This window comes from Oryzias latipes, chromosome 11 (assembly GCF_002234675.1).
Source record: "Oryzias latipes chromosome 11, ASM223467v1".
Classification (NCBI taxonomy): domain Eukaryota; kingdom Metazoa; phylum Chordata; class Actinopteri; order Beloniformes; family Adrianichthyidae; genus Oryzias; species Oryzias latipes.
In genome coordinates, this window is record NC_019869.2 from 3,333,423 (window position 1) to 3,346,071 (window position 12,649).

Genomic DNA, 12,649 nt, shown 5'->3' on the forward strand with positions numbered 1-12,649 from the left:
AAAAAAAATGCATCAAATACATGCATACATGCATCAAATTCTACAAATGTTGGTGCTTTCTGCACTAGCCACTATTCAATATAAAGACTTATGCTTAACTAAACCCGGATTTACAATATGTTGGAGTGTAGAGACCCTTTCTATTCGGTCTATTGAATCAGCTAAGCAAATCAACCCACATCTTCATGCGTAAAGTGGTCTAAGTTACTACAAGCGGGTAGTAGAGGGAAGTGAGCCGATGAGGCATCGAGACAGACATTCAACAGCAGAGAGGGAGGGAGGTAGGAGGGGGCTGGATGAGGGGGAGGGGGGTAGAGGAAGAGGGCATTGAATGCAGTCCAGCTTCTCTGCGCTGTGAAGCAGCAGCCAGGCAGTCCGACACTGAAGGACACAGGGAGGAAAGACTTTTGAGCTGCACAGTGTAGAGATAACAAGCCGGTACTGAAGGTAAAGCTAACAAAAAAGAGGCTCTCCTTCTGCGCCAGGCTGACTGATCAGCTGGATACAGCGGACAAACAGCATTAGGAGATACGAGCAAAAGAGCATGGATGGGGGTGGAAGTGCCTGAGGTCCGTGTGTTCATTCCTCTTCTTGCACAGTCTGTGTGATGAGCCTTGCAGCTCAGGGTGTCATTGCGACAGCGCTGAGTTTGGGAGCGTGCCGGCGTGTGCGTGTTCACATATCAACAGCTTAGGGTCCTGATGTGGAATAAAGCGGAGGTTTTTTTTTAAACCTGGAAGAGTTTCTTGCTGGTGACTGTTGCACCTTCTTTTTTGGCTCTCCTCGTCCTCCTCTGGTGCAGACGTCTGTGCCGGGGCTCTCTGCTGGCTTGGTACAGTGACTGCTGCTGCGTTCGTGCTCTGCTCCCCTTTTTGCATCTCACTTCTCTTAAGCCTGCAGCAGACTTTTCCGTAACGGGGCTGTTACTACAACTGGCAAACTCATTTTCCAGCTCCCTGCAGAAAGAAAAAGCAAATAGGTGAGTGTGTGTAAAATGTGTTTCTGCTTGGTGTGATGGTGTGGGGGTGGTGGCTGATATTGAGTGGGGGGATACTCTTTTCAGCCAGTTGCTTTTTTCCCCCCATTTTTTTTTTTTTTTTTACTTCTCTCTGCTTTTTCACAGTCAGGGTCATTATGTGCTCCTTTTTAGTCATTAGTCAAACTTCTCACATCGACCATTTTTAAGCTCCGTTTTGGGACAAACCATCCGTCAGACCTTTCCCGCCCTTTATTTCTAGTCATTCGGTTTCATCATTTCTTGTCCTTTTTTTTCCCATCCCTGCAGCTCACATCTTCATCATTCCCCTTTTTCTGCAACCATCATTCATCTGCACTATCAGGAGAAATGCTTGCACGTATCTCTACGCACAGAAAAACCTGGAAGTCATGGGTCCTCATCGGTTCTCGGGTCCCTGAAGCTGAGAGGCAGTGGGCTTGACATAAAATCAACAGTCGGGGTTGATCCCTGATAATCCCTCCACCCGTCTCTTCATCCATCATTCAGCTGCGTCTTCATCCTCTCTAACCTGCACACAAACACATGTGCACAGGTGCACAACCATCTTAACAACTGCCAACATGCTTAACCCATCATTTTTCTCTTCAAATGCAAGACTCCTACTAAAAAAGCCAAAAAATCTGGGCGTCTGTGTCACAAAGGACACATGCATCTAGGTCCAAGAATAGATGTAGATCCTTGTTCTTCATTCCTGTGGAATGTCCTGCTGGAAAAACCTGAGTCCTTGCATCAAGGTAGATATTATTTTGACATGTGTCACCTGGACATTGTTGCAACAGGAACACCTCCTCGTTACAACAGCTCTGTGGTGGCAGCCTTCTACAGATGCAATACAACTGATGGGAAACACAAGAAAAAACCCACTGGACTCTCAATTCACATCCTGATTTAGAATCCTCAGGATGATATGTGACTCACCAGATCCTGCAGTGCAACTTATAGGTCTGCCTTAAAAGTCCTAGAAGTTCCAACTATGCTCTCCAGTTCATGTCAAGAGGGAAATCCAGGTTAGGAAGCAGATGGTTTCGATGCTGCGGCTGATTGGGTGCACGCACGCTAAATAAACATTTAGCTGTTACCGCTGCCGGCTACATATTAGTTGACAACCGAAGATCAGGCTGTGAACCCGATCTCTCATATGCTCACTCACAAATCCACGAACACAGAGGCTGGGATGAATTATTCATTAGACGAAAATAGCTACCATTCTAAAAAAAAACATCCCATCTGGTTCAATTTTACTGGAAAATTGTTTAATTGTTTGGTTATGGAGGATACAGGAGCTGAACTGTCAAGGATTTTTCTCATATCTTGATTTAGCTTTTATCTTGTCTGTCTTGTGAAGTCTGAGTCCAGTGATTTTTTTAAAACTTTTCTGCAAAATACTTAGTCTAAATGTTCAACTTGTAGCTTCTGAGAGCAGAATTTCAAGGTTATCTGTCAGTTCTCTGAACATAAATGCTTGAAAATGTTGTGTGACCTCAAAAAAGTTTCTGAATGTGAAAGGAGAAAGTGCAGCAAAGATTGAGAATTTATAAAGCCAGAGCTTAAAACTATCCAGAAAAAAAGAAATATATGTAAAACTTTAGAGAAAAAGTATTCATTTGAAAAGACAATAAAAACAGAAAATGTAGTTTTAGGTTCCAGCATTGTTAAAAATAGACCAACAGCTCTTATCTAAAGCTTTTATTTTTACCTTTTAAAATGTATTTGATGTATTGTGTAGTTTAATATATTACTTTTAGCACACTAAAGAACAATAAAAAAAAAGAAGAATTATTTTGGCAGTTAATTTCTTACCTGGAAGTAAGACGACTCGATCTCTGAGGCTCCGCCTTTCCTTCCACGTGGGTGTCATTTCATGACGTCAACCTAGAGCCGGCCTCGACAGCGTGTCTTCCTTTCTCCCACGAAAACAAACAACATCCGAACTTTTTCAAAGATGGATGTGCACATAAGATGAAAGCAATTAGCCGCTCATCACTAGCTTCGTGGAGAAAGTGGTGATGTGTGTGTGTGTGTTAGCCTCGGGGTGGTGCTGGCGGCACAGACTCTTCCTGGAACATGTAAGGACACGCCTTACATGTTATGGATTGGGAGGGGCTGGGGCTTGGAGATCAGTAGAAGAATGATCAGGGATGCGTGAATGGATCAAAATGCCGTTTTGGGGGTGTTTTTTTTGTGATGAATGACACCATAATACACCTAAAAGCTCCAAAAGTTGATTTTGCATGATATGGGCCCATTAACCTTACAAAATCTGAGTCTTGATACTATTTTCATTATTTTCACTATTATTACTACAGCATTTTGTGGTGCGCTGGATCCTGAAATGTGATTTGTGTGTCAATTATGACAGTTTTATCCTACTTTCTGTGTGGAGTTTGCATGTTCTTCTTGCACATAAGTGGGTTTATACAGCAGAGCCAAGCCTTAAGTTTCCTTTGGAAGTTATTTTTAACAAGTATTCATTGTTTGTGGGGTCATTGGTCTGTTAATGCAGGGGGGGGGGGGGGGGGGGGGTAAATGAATAGAATAGGAAAATAGTAATGAATAGAAAAATGAGCTGTGAGGCAAAACAGATGCAGGAAAACAGAAATAAACACATTGATGCGTAGATGAGGCTTCTGATTTTGTCTAAAAAGATTAAAGCAATGATGCTTCAGCCTGAAAACTGACGCCATGGCAACCTTTCAAAAATATAAATTCAACACACAGTTCGTTCAAAGCCCATGTCAGTGCTAGAAGTTCAGGGAAAAGTGCCCCCTATGGTTCCGTCTGGTGCTGTGAAATAATTGTGGCAGTATGGAGTCCATTATACAGTTTATAGTTGTAGCTTATTAGTGTAAAAGGGGGAACGAAGTGCTTGTTTAGCTGCATCACTGCCTGGGGGTATAGGTCTGTGATTCAGTCTGTTGGTCCCAACTCTGAAGAGGTAATTCTAGGTGTGTTTGAGGCGTTGTTTGTTCTTTTCAGAGTCAACATGGGATGTTTTTACTTATTTAAACTAAATAAAGACAACATTGTTACAAACTTGTTGGTCAAAGACAGTTGTGCCCTGTTCCTTAAGCACAACAGTGTTCAATGGATGGAGAAAGGAATTTTTGTTTTTTATTAACGCTTGCAAAGTCCGACTATGAGTCACAGGGCTCACTGCATCCTACCCCCAAAACATGCTGTTCATGCTGTTTTGATGAACAAAGACACATCCATCCATCCATCCATCCGTCCGTCCGTCCGTCCGTCCATCCATCACTTTCAAGGTCACGGGACTGCTGGAGCCTATCCCAACTACTGTTGGGTGAAGGTGGTGTACCCTGATTGGGTCAAAAGTTTGTTACACGGTTTTATTTAATTTTTTTAAACTGTCAAAGACGAAAAGCCAATCTGGTTTCACTTTTAGAATCTTAGGAAGAATTTCTCCTTGTTTTGTACTTTATCACCATTACAAGCAATGACCGAAGCTTATCTCATCAATAAATGAAATGTCTGTCTAACTGTTTTTGTGTTCTCTTCTTCATACCATGGATTTGTACAAACCTCAACATTTTTGTTTGCAAGAGCAGCATGAAAGCTGTGGCACTGCGGGACGCCCCTGGGAGCTTTATTTGCTGTAATTATGTCTGGTTAGTTGTTCTTAACTGCCGCCAAGGGCACTCCTTAAGAAACACTCTGGGGTGGCTTTTAGCACCTCAACTGCATTGTGAAGAAGAATATTCCCCTTTTTAAAAGCTGGTGTTTTTCTGGGTAATATACAACTGTAACCAAATTCTTTTGAACTGACTTATTGCTGAAAAAAACAAAAAACAAAATCTTTCTGTGGTTTGTATTTAGCCACAGCTGAATTATCCAGTAGGTCCTTTAGAATCAACATTTGTTTTTTCTTTGGAGAGTTTAATTGTGGCAGGGTCTGTGCTGGTGTAATAAACTGATGAGATCATATATGCTATTATGGGAATCAGAGCAGTCAAATGTTGTTATGGTGGGTGGAAAAACAATCAGACAGCGGCTGGGGTGAGTGTTTCCAAGGTTTAATGTATGTATGCTTCATTCTGAGGAGCGTTATCCTGCTGTTGTCACTGCGGGTGACAGTTGATGGAGCTGACTTTTATTCTGGATGAGCGTCACCGGTGACAAGAGGCAGCAAGTGTGTGTGTGTGTTCAATTCCAGCCTTTAGAAAAAGAAAAATATAGTCTGCTGTTTTTTTTTTTATACGTCTACGTACACATACCTGAAGGAGCAAGTCTGTGTTATTTTATGCATTTATGCGTATGTATTCAGTCCTAGACTGCAGGCAAGCAAAGAGGAAAATATTCAGTCTGTTTCATACTGCTCCAATGGGAGTTCGCTTCAACTCACAAACACAGATTCACACACGTCTGTAACCTTCCTTCACACCCAAATGCCCCTTGAGTGAACCAATACTAAATCTGTACAGACAGAAAAGAAGGTTTGGCCTTTTTCTCCTTCCTTTGCTACAGAAAGGTTTAGCTGAGCCTGCTAACGCTAGCTTTTACCTCAATCAATACTTTTGATTAAAATTATACTTTTTTTTTCAAGGAAAAAAAAAACAAAAAACTCTTTTCTAGGTAATTTAGAGCTCATACTGAAAATGTTGTGATTGGTCATTTCTATGAGCTGCTGTCAAGTGTAGACTTCTGTCTTCTACTGAATCAATCATTAGACTTTTTCAGTCAAATGACCCTCAACTGATTGCATTTTCCAGCAAGCTTGGTAAAATATTGCTTTTAATTAATTCTTGTATGAAGATTATTATGTTTGCCCTAAAAGTAATTCTACTTTTGTGTCTTTTGCTCATTATTTCCCTTTCTGCTTCTTCATGACATTGTCATTTTATCCTTTTGATTTATTTCTGCCTTTTTGAGCTTGGAAACGTTATGTGCTTTCCTAAGGAAGTAAACCACACCAGAATCTATTTGTCTATGAGCGAGTTTGCTTGTTTGGTCCAGGTGAGCTTTTCAGGTAAGCGCTTAGGCAGCTTTAATCCCACAGACTCAGAATGGGTATGAATGCTAAGAAATGTTCCACCTTCGTTTGGTTTTACTGGTACTCTTCTCCTTCATTACTATCTATTTAGTGGATTTATTTATGTAATATTGTACAGTAGAGTGAATCCACAATTCTAAAAATCTTGTGTCCTGGAAATTTCCATTCCGTTAAACAGACTTTTTTCACAGAGTAAGATTATTGTTCAAGTATTAAAGTATGAATAAAGTATTTTTGCTGTAGAAAAGTTAGAATTTGCTGACGTAGATAAATGTCACTCAACTTGAGGTGTCCTCATATCAAATGGCACTATTACAGAGTGCATGCATACGCATGCATGGATAAAGGTTATCTTTAAGGTATACATAATTTTGCATGAACTCAGAAGAGTTAATGAATAACGAATGAGGAAGTGCTTCATAGTCAGTGATTCAGAATTAGGATGCCTCTAATAACTCTCTAATTCAGGTCTCTATGGTGGATAATAACTACTGTTAAAAGGACTCGGAGATATTTGTGGGAATCATTCAGTTATGAGTACTCAATAATTACATGCGGCTCCATTAAACTGCTCCACAAGTCATTAACTCCGGTACTAATAAAGTTACAATTACAAGGAAACAAAACAGGAAGGCACAAAGAAAAATACACACAAAATAAACAACCAAAAACTAAAAATCAAACTTATTGAAACCCACTAAGAACATGATGATGATCAAAAACTGACACAAAGTCTAAAAAAAGCTACAGTAAAATAATTGATCAAAACAAAACAGAGAGATCTTTAGAAAAGCAAAAGAAGCACAGAAAGAAAAATAGCAAAGACACAAGGAAGAAACTTTTTTTAAGAAATATGATTAAGAAATTGTAAAAAGACATCAGTGTCGTAGATGAGAATGGTGCAGTGCATCAAATGAGTACGGTGGCCGAGACCCGCCATCGCAGCAAAAGAAGCAACTCTGCAAACAACAAAAGGAGATTTTTTAAATATAATAAATGCTACAAATAAAAAGAAACGTTGATGCTGCTGCATAAAAAAGCTTCAAATATAAAAGCCAACTTCATATTTATCCAAATCACTGTTGTTACCCACACTTTAGATTATTGTTAGCATGATTATTAATGACAAAAACAACCACAGTAATAAGCTGCCGGAAATATTTAGCCGTTAGTTGTTTCGACATTGTTTGGTTCTCAGTATCCTAACCCAGTGAAGTTTCTTTTTATTTGTAGCCATTCTTTTTTGTTTGCGTTGTTTTTTTTTTTTGTTGCTGCGATGGCGGGTCCTGGCCACTGTAAGTGATAAACCTACAGGTTTAGCTCGCAAGAGTCCTCGCATGTCGCTGTAGAACAGCTACATCTCTTTTTAAATGTCTTATTTACTTGCATGATGCCAGCAGTCATAGATCAGCTCTCGCCCATCCTAGTCCCGTGCCAGAAAGTGCATTCCTCCTGTCTTACATGGCCGATGACATCAGTTAGAAACTCAATCACCAGCGTTTGAAAAGCCATTCATGCGATGGATGGGGCTTTTATCTGAGAGCACGAACAAGCCCTCCCAGTTTATGTCCAACATAGAGGAAGATGTCAGGCCTTCCACTTTTATGTTGCAATTAAAGTGTGTGTGGGCAGGACTTTAAGAAAGAGGGAGAGATGATTCGTGCTACAGAGAAAGACAAAATGTTAGATTTTAATTGGAGACCATCTTCTCATGTTCTTTTGCTGGATGGATGTCTTGGAAATACCTAGAGGCAGTACGGGGATTTCAAAAACACAGCAGAAACCCGCCTTAACTAAATGGAATAAAGTATTGCTGATCTTACAAAGGACAAAACACATATTCAAAAGAAAAGCTGCAAAAAAATCACTTTAATCGGTTGCCATCTTTCAGAGCACTATTGCCTATAAGCTTTGACTTTATTATCAGACATCATGGCATGTTAGAGGCATATTTATCTGTGAGTGAAGGAGTTATTTACTTCATTATCAACAACAACAGCTAAACAGCCAAGAGTCCCCCGTTAGACCTGTGTTGTGATCAAAGCGTTTGTCATTAGGGGATTAAATAGCGGCTGTCCCTGTTGATGTGCTTGTTTCCTGATCCAGTGCATCAAAACAATCAAGTCTGTGGGCACACAAAAGGAGAAAACACTAGTTCAGAGGAATTCTGCTGCTAGGAAAAGCTGCTCATTGTGTATCTGTGGGTCTGCGCGTTGCCAAAAAAATGAATTAGACTAGAACGAAATTTGACTGTGGTGCACAAAGTGTAGCAAATCAGACACAGTGAGGGTCTGGTAGTCGGGAGAGTAACGGTTTTCTGTCACAGATGGTTCACGTCTCAGATGATAAGAGTCGAGCAGCAGGACAAAGCAATAAAACTTAAATAGGACCCAACGGGAGGTCAGGGTTTGATGATACCAATCTGAATTTACTGCACACTGAAAAAGAGCAGTGATTACCAGCAAGACATGATTCATAAGTGGGACCTTTTTTAGGCTCTCCAAACTGTTAGTCAAAAGCTTTATTTTTTCTGGTTAAAGTTCCACTCCCATCATTTTTGATCTATTTTCAAAGCGTACCCAGTCGTCTTTTTTTCTAGCCAAAATCAAAAAGCCTGTGTCGTCTGCGACAGATTGGCGACCTGTCCAGGATGTCCTCTGCCTTTGCCAACAAGTGGCTGGGATAGGCTCCAGCAGCCCCGTGACTCCGAAAGGGACAAAACGGCTTAGAAGATGAATGAACGTTTTCCAGAACAAAGTTTCTGTTTTATTTTTTAAATGACATTGTTGCATTTGCTCCGGATTCACCATGACTTGAATAAAGAAATACCCAGAAATGTAATTTTCTTGATATGTGACCTCCATCATTGGAAAAATGCAACAAGAACACATAAAAAAAACACACCAAAAACCCCATATTCATTAGAAAGGGTCTTTAAACCCAAGTTTATGTACTGTAACTGCTACCATGCTTTTGTTCTTATTCACTAAAATGTAATTTTGCCTAAAATTATAACCTCCTTTTCACAAAAAAAAGAAAAAACTCAGTTTCATGATGAATAAATTCATTTTAAACATCAGTTTACAGGGAAAAAAAGAAGTGGCAAAAATGTTCAATGTGAAACAAACCGACTGGCGACCTGTTCAGGGTTCTCCCCACCTTTTCCCAACAGGAGCTGCTTGGCTCTTGTAGATTGATGGATGGAATAAAGCTTAAAGAGTCAATTTAACTTTTTTCAGAGGGATTTTTTTTTTTTTTTTTTGTAAATACAGAGCTGTAGTTATTACCACACCGGAGAGTAATTACCTTGAAATTCATGTCACACTCTAACAATGCATCCCCTACATAGAATCCATACATCCTTGGCACAAGAGGCTGGAGCGAGACAAAGCACGTCTGAGACACGCTGATGTCTGCACATCGCAGGGCCATAAAGAGAAATTATGAAACCATTTATTACTTGCTAGATTAACCCCAACATAATCAAAGAACAGGTTCATTTGGCACATATGTTTAATGGATAACTGTTAAGAACACATGGAGAACATGCTGTATCTTCTGGCACTGGAGCAACAAGCAAATGCCACACAAAAAGGATTTAAAAGTACTTTCATTAAAGGATTTCTTCTCATTTGAGATGAGGATTTTGCAAGGTTTTTTTTAGTTCCTCTTGACATTGAGCTATTTTACCCACTGGAAACAATAAAAAAACTTTATTCCTTGTGTGTTGCACAATTTCTGTGGATTAAAACGTTCAAAAATCTGTAATAACAACAATATATGGTTTCCCTCAGTTATTCAAAGTTATTATTTTTAAAAATGTAATCATTTTGCTATTTTATCGCCTTGTATTTGCTACAGTTTTACGAATGTTAAATCTTGCTCAAGGGAACTAAATTAAATCTAGACAATCATACATTTGTTCGTCCTTTTTGTTAAACAACTAAGACATTGATACGCTACTGCTAAGTTTTTCAAGAACACCAGATAAGGTTACAAAATATAGAAATTGTGGATATTTTCCAGCTACTACCCATCAACAACCAGTAAGTAGTATCATAGTATATGTCATGATCTCGCGGGATTTCTGACAGACCCAAACGCTGGAACCCAGAAGGACACTAGGAGTCGTGAGGTAAGTTTAAGATGGTTTAATTCACAGAGGGTGAGTAGTTAGGAGTCTTGACGTGGCGTGGCGGCTGACTGGAGGTTTGCGGCAGGAAGGTCCAGAGAGCGTGACTTCGGCAGAATCCAAGGGGGAGAACGTGAGCGGTGGACTGCGACCTGAGGTTCCCCCGTGAAGCGGACAGTTCCTGAGGGTGGAGAAGAGAGGAAACGTTAACGAAGCTTGGATTTAGACAAGGCACACAACGTGAGTTGGCCAGACGTAAGCACCGAGGAAGGAACAACGGACTGGCGTCAAAAACAGGTCCTGGATCTCCTTAAGTAGGCGGGGATGAAGATGAGGTAAGTGAACCCAGCTGGTCGTGTCCAGGGCAGAGCAGGAACGGGGGAGGAGGAAGGTAATTGACAGAGGCACCATGTCAGTATATGGCATTTATCCTTTTAACAACAGCTGCTTCCTGTTTGGTAATTACCCTCGATAAATCTATTGTTTTCTTTGTTCAACACATTGATCCACTTCTGCTTTTTATGCTTATAAATTCATCTACCCATTTTTCGTTTTTGTCATTCAAAGTCTACATTTGGGTCCTTCAACATCCTACAGTTTAACCATTTAAAAGAACGTGCTACATGGCACAACAAGAAAGGACGGGCTGTCTGAAACTGTTTTACGGGTGTCTTTCAGACGCACGCCACTAACTAATTTTAAAATGTTGAAAAGTTAAGTAATTAAAGCAAACTACAGGATAAAAGGCTTCACTAGTCGGGAACCTAAATGATCTAATGGTTGCAGGGTCATCTGAAATAATTGAACTAACGGGAGAACTTTCACATCAAACGTCTGGATGACAGGAGAAGAAATGGATCATTGAAAGTCCGAAGATAAACTCGCCTTTTTGGATTAAACCTAAACTGACATGCCTACACATGGCTATGCAGGTCTTATCAGGTCTTATCTGGCTACAACACAAGTGCTATAACTATTTTTGCTTTATGAATGCTCTTCATGTAACTGTAGTGCACCTGATTATAAAAAACAGAAAAAAACGACCTTTTTTTTTGGACACGGCTTATCTTAAAACGGATTGATTTTTTCTCAGTTTTGGCTTTTGTACCTCCATTGTAAGTGGCTTTACATGAAAACATCTGCAAAAATGTTTAAATGAAGAGGTATTTTTATGTCATGCATCTGTACACTGAAGTATTGGCAGAAACTACCAGCATGTGCAGTTAAATGAAGGATATTTGTAAGCATTGCAACTAATTAGTGGTAAATCTAACTGGCTAACGAACATACTTGACTGGATTGGGGGACCACGGCATAAAACACACTGGGAATAAAAATCTAAACATAATAAAGATGGCATTAAGGTAGTGTCACAAGACACGAACAAACAACTAATTAACAAGTAAGTATGAATCATTATACACAACATGGAGAAATTTTGAGTAATTATTATTTTGTACACTGTACTGTTCTGTGTTTTTATGGGTTTTATAAGGATTCTGTGCTTTAGTTTGGTTTTTCAGTTCAATTTTTGGAAAAATGTCATATTTATTGAATTTTGACGGGTTATAGACTTGACCATAGAGAGGTTTAATACCCACATTACTTCAAAATGGGGATCAATGATTAGCTTAAATAAGGCACAATGGTTTATTTTCATTCAGGCTTTCGAATTCCTGCAAGTTCAACATTCAGCCCCATTTGCCTTAAAATACTTCCTCCTTTACTCTTTTTTGCAGTAGTTTTTCACATTACATTCTGAGTGATCAACAAAGAGCCGTTTCACTTTGGTCTTTTCCACCCAAAAACTGTTGTAATCTCTTCCCGCTCCTCCTAAGACTTTTGTTACCTTCTTGGAATTTTTATTTCAGTCTGTGTTGCCTTTTTTTTTTAACCCCACCACACTCACGCTGCTGCCATATTGACATTTTCATCAAAAGTTTTTTCTGCACTTCTAATCCCTTTTCTTTTATGTGGATGTCTTGGTTGTTTATAGACATCAAAGTGGGAAGATTTCCGACTTCTTTTTTATTTTTTTAAATAAAAGCCTTTTAGTTTATTTGGCTTATGTGTTCTTTAAAAAGCTTTATATGATGTGCATTTAAAAACAAAATAAAACCTGTTCACAAAAGTGGTGTGTTTATCCATTAAAAGAGGGTTTGACTGGAATAAATGTGTAAAATCATGTTGAATCATTTTGTTAGAATTAAAGCAATGTCTTCTGAACAAAATATGCCCTAAATTATTCACAGCCTGGGAATATTTAGTCTAAAAGTGACTTTATTTTGCCAGCAAGGTGTTTCTTGATCGGATTAGACACAGGTGTCTCCCTAGAGGGATTTTTGAAGGGAAAAAAAAGCTTTCTTCCTTTTTTTAACATATTTGGAGCAAATGAGGCATGTCTAAAATCTGCCAGGAGAATAAATAATTGTGCTAATTGTTTGCATCTGTCATACATTTGTAATTCCTGAAAACTTAGAGTTATTATTTT

The 12,649-nt window shown here is 39.3% G+C and overlaps 1 protein-coding gene across 2 annotated transcripts in view; it reads left to right on the forward strand.

Moving 5' to 3' along the window:
* Positions 1–265: 265 nt before the first annotated feature.
* Positions 266–12,649, forward strand: part of LOC101155942 (glutamate receptor ionotropic, kainate 5) — a 250,105-nt gene continuing 237,721 nt past the window's right edge. For both annotated transcript variants that reach the window (XM_023960344.1, XM_023960345.1), the window contains exon 1: positions 266–979. The gene's annotated coding sequence lies outside the window, so the exon portion shown is untranslated. The remainder of the gene's footprint in view (positions 980–12,649) is intronic.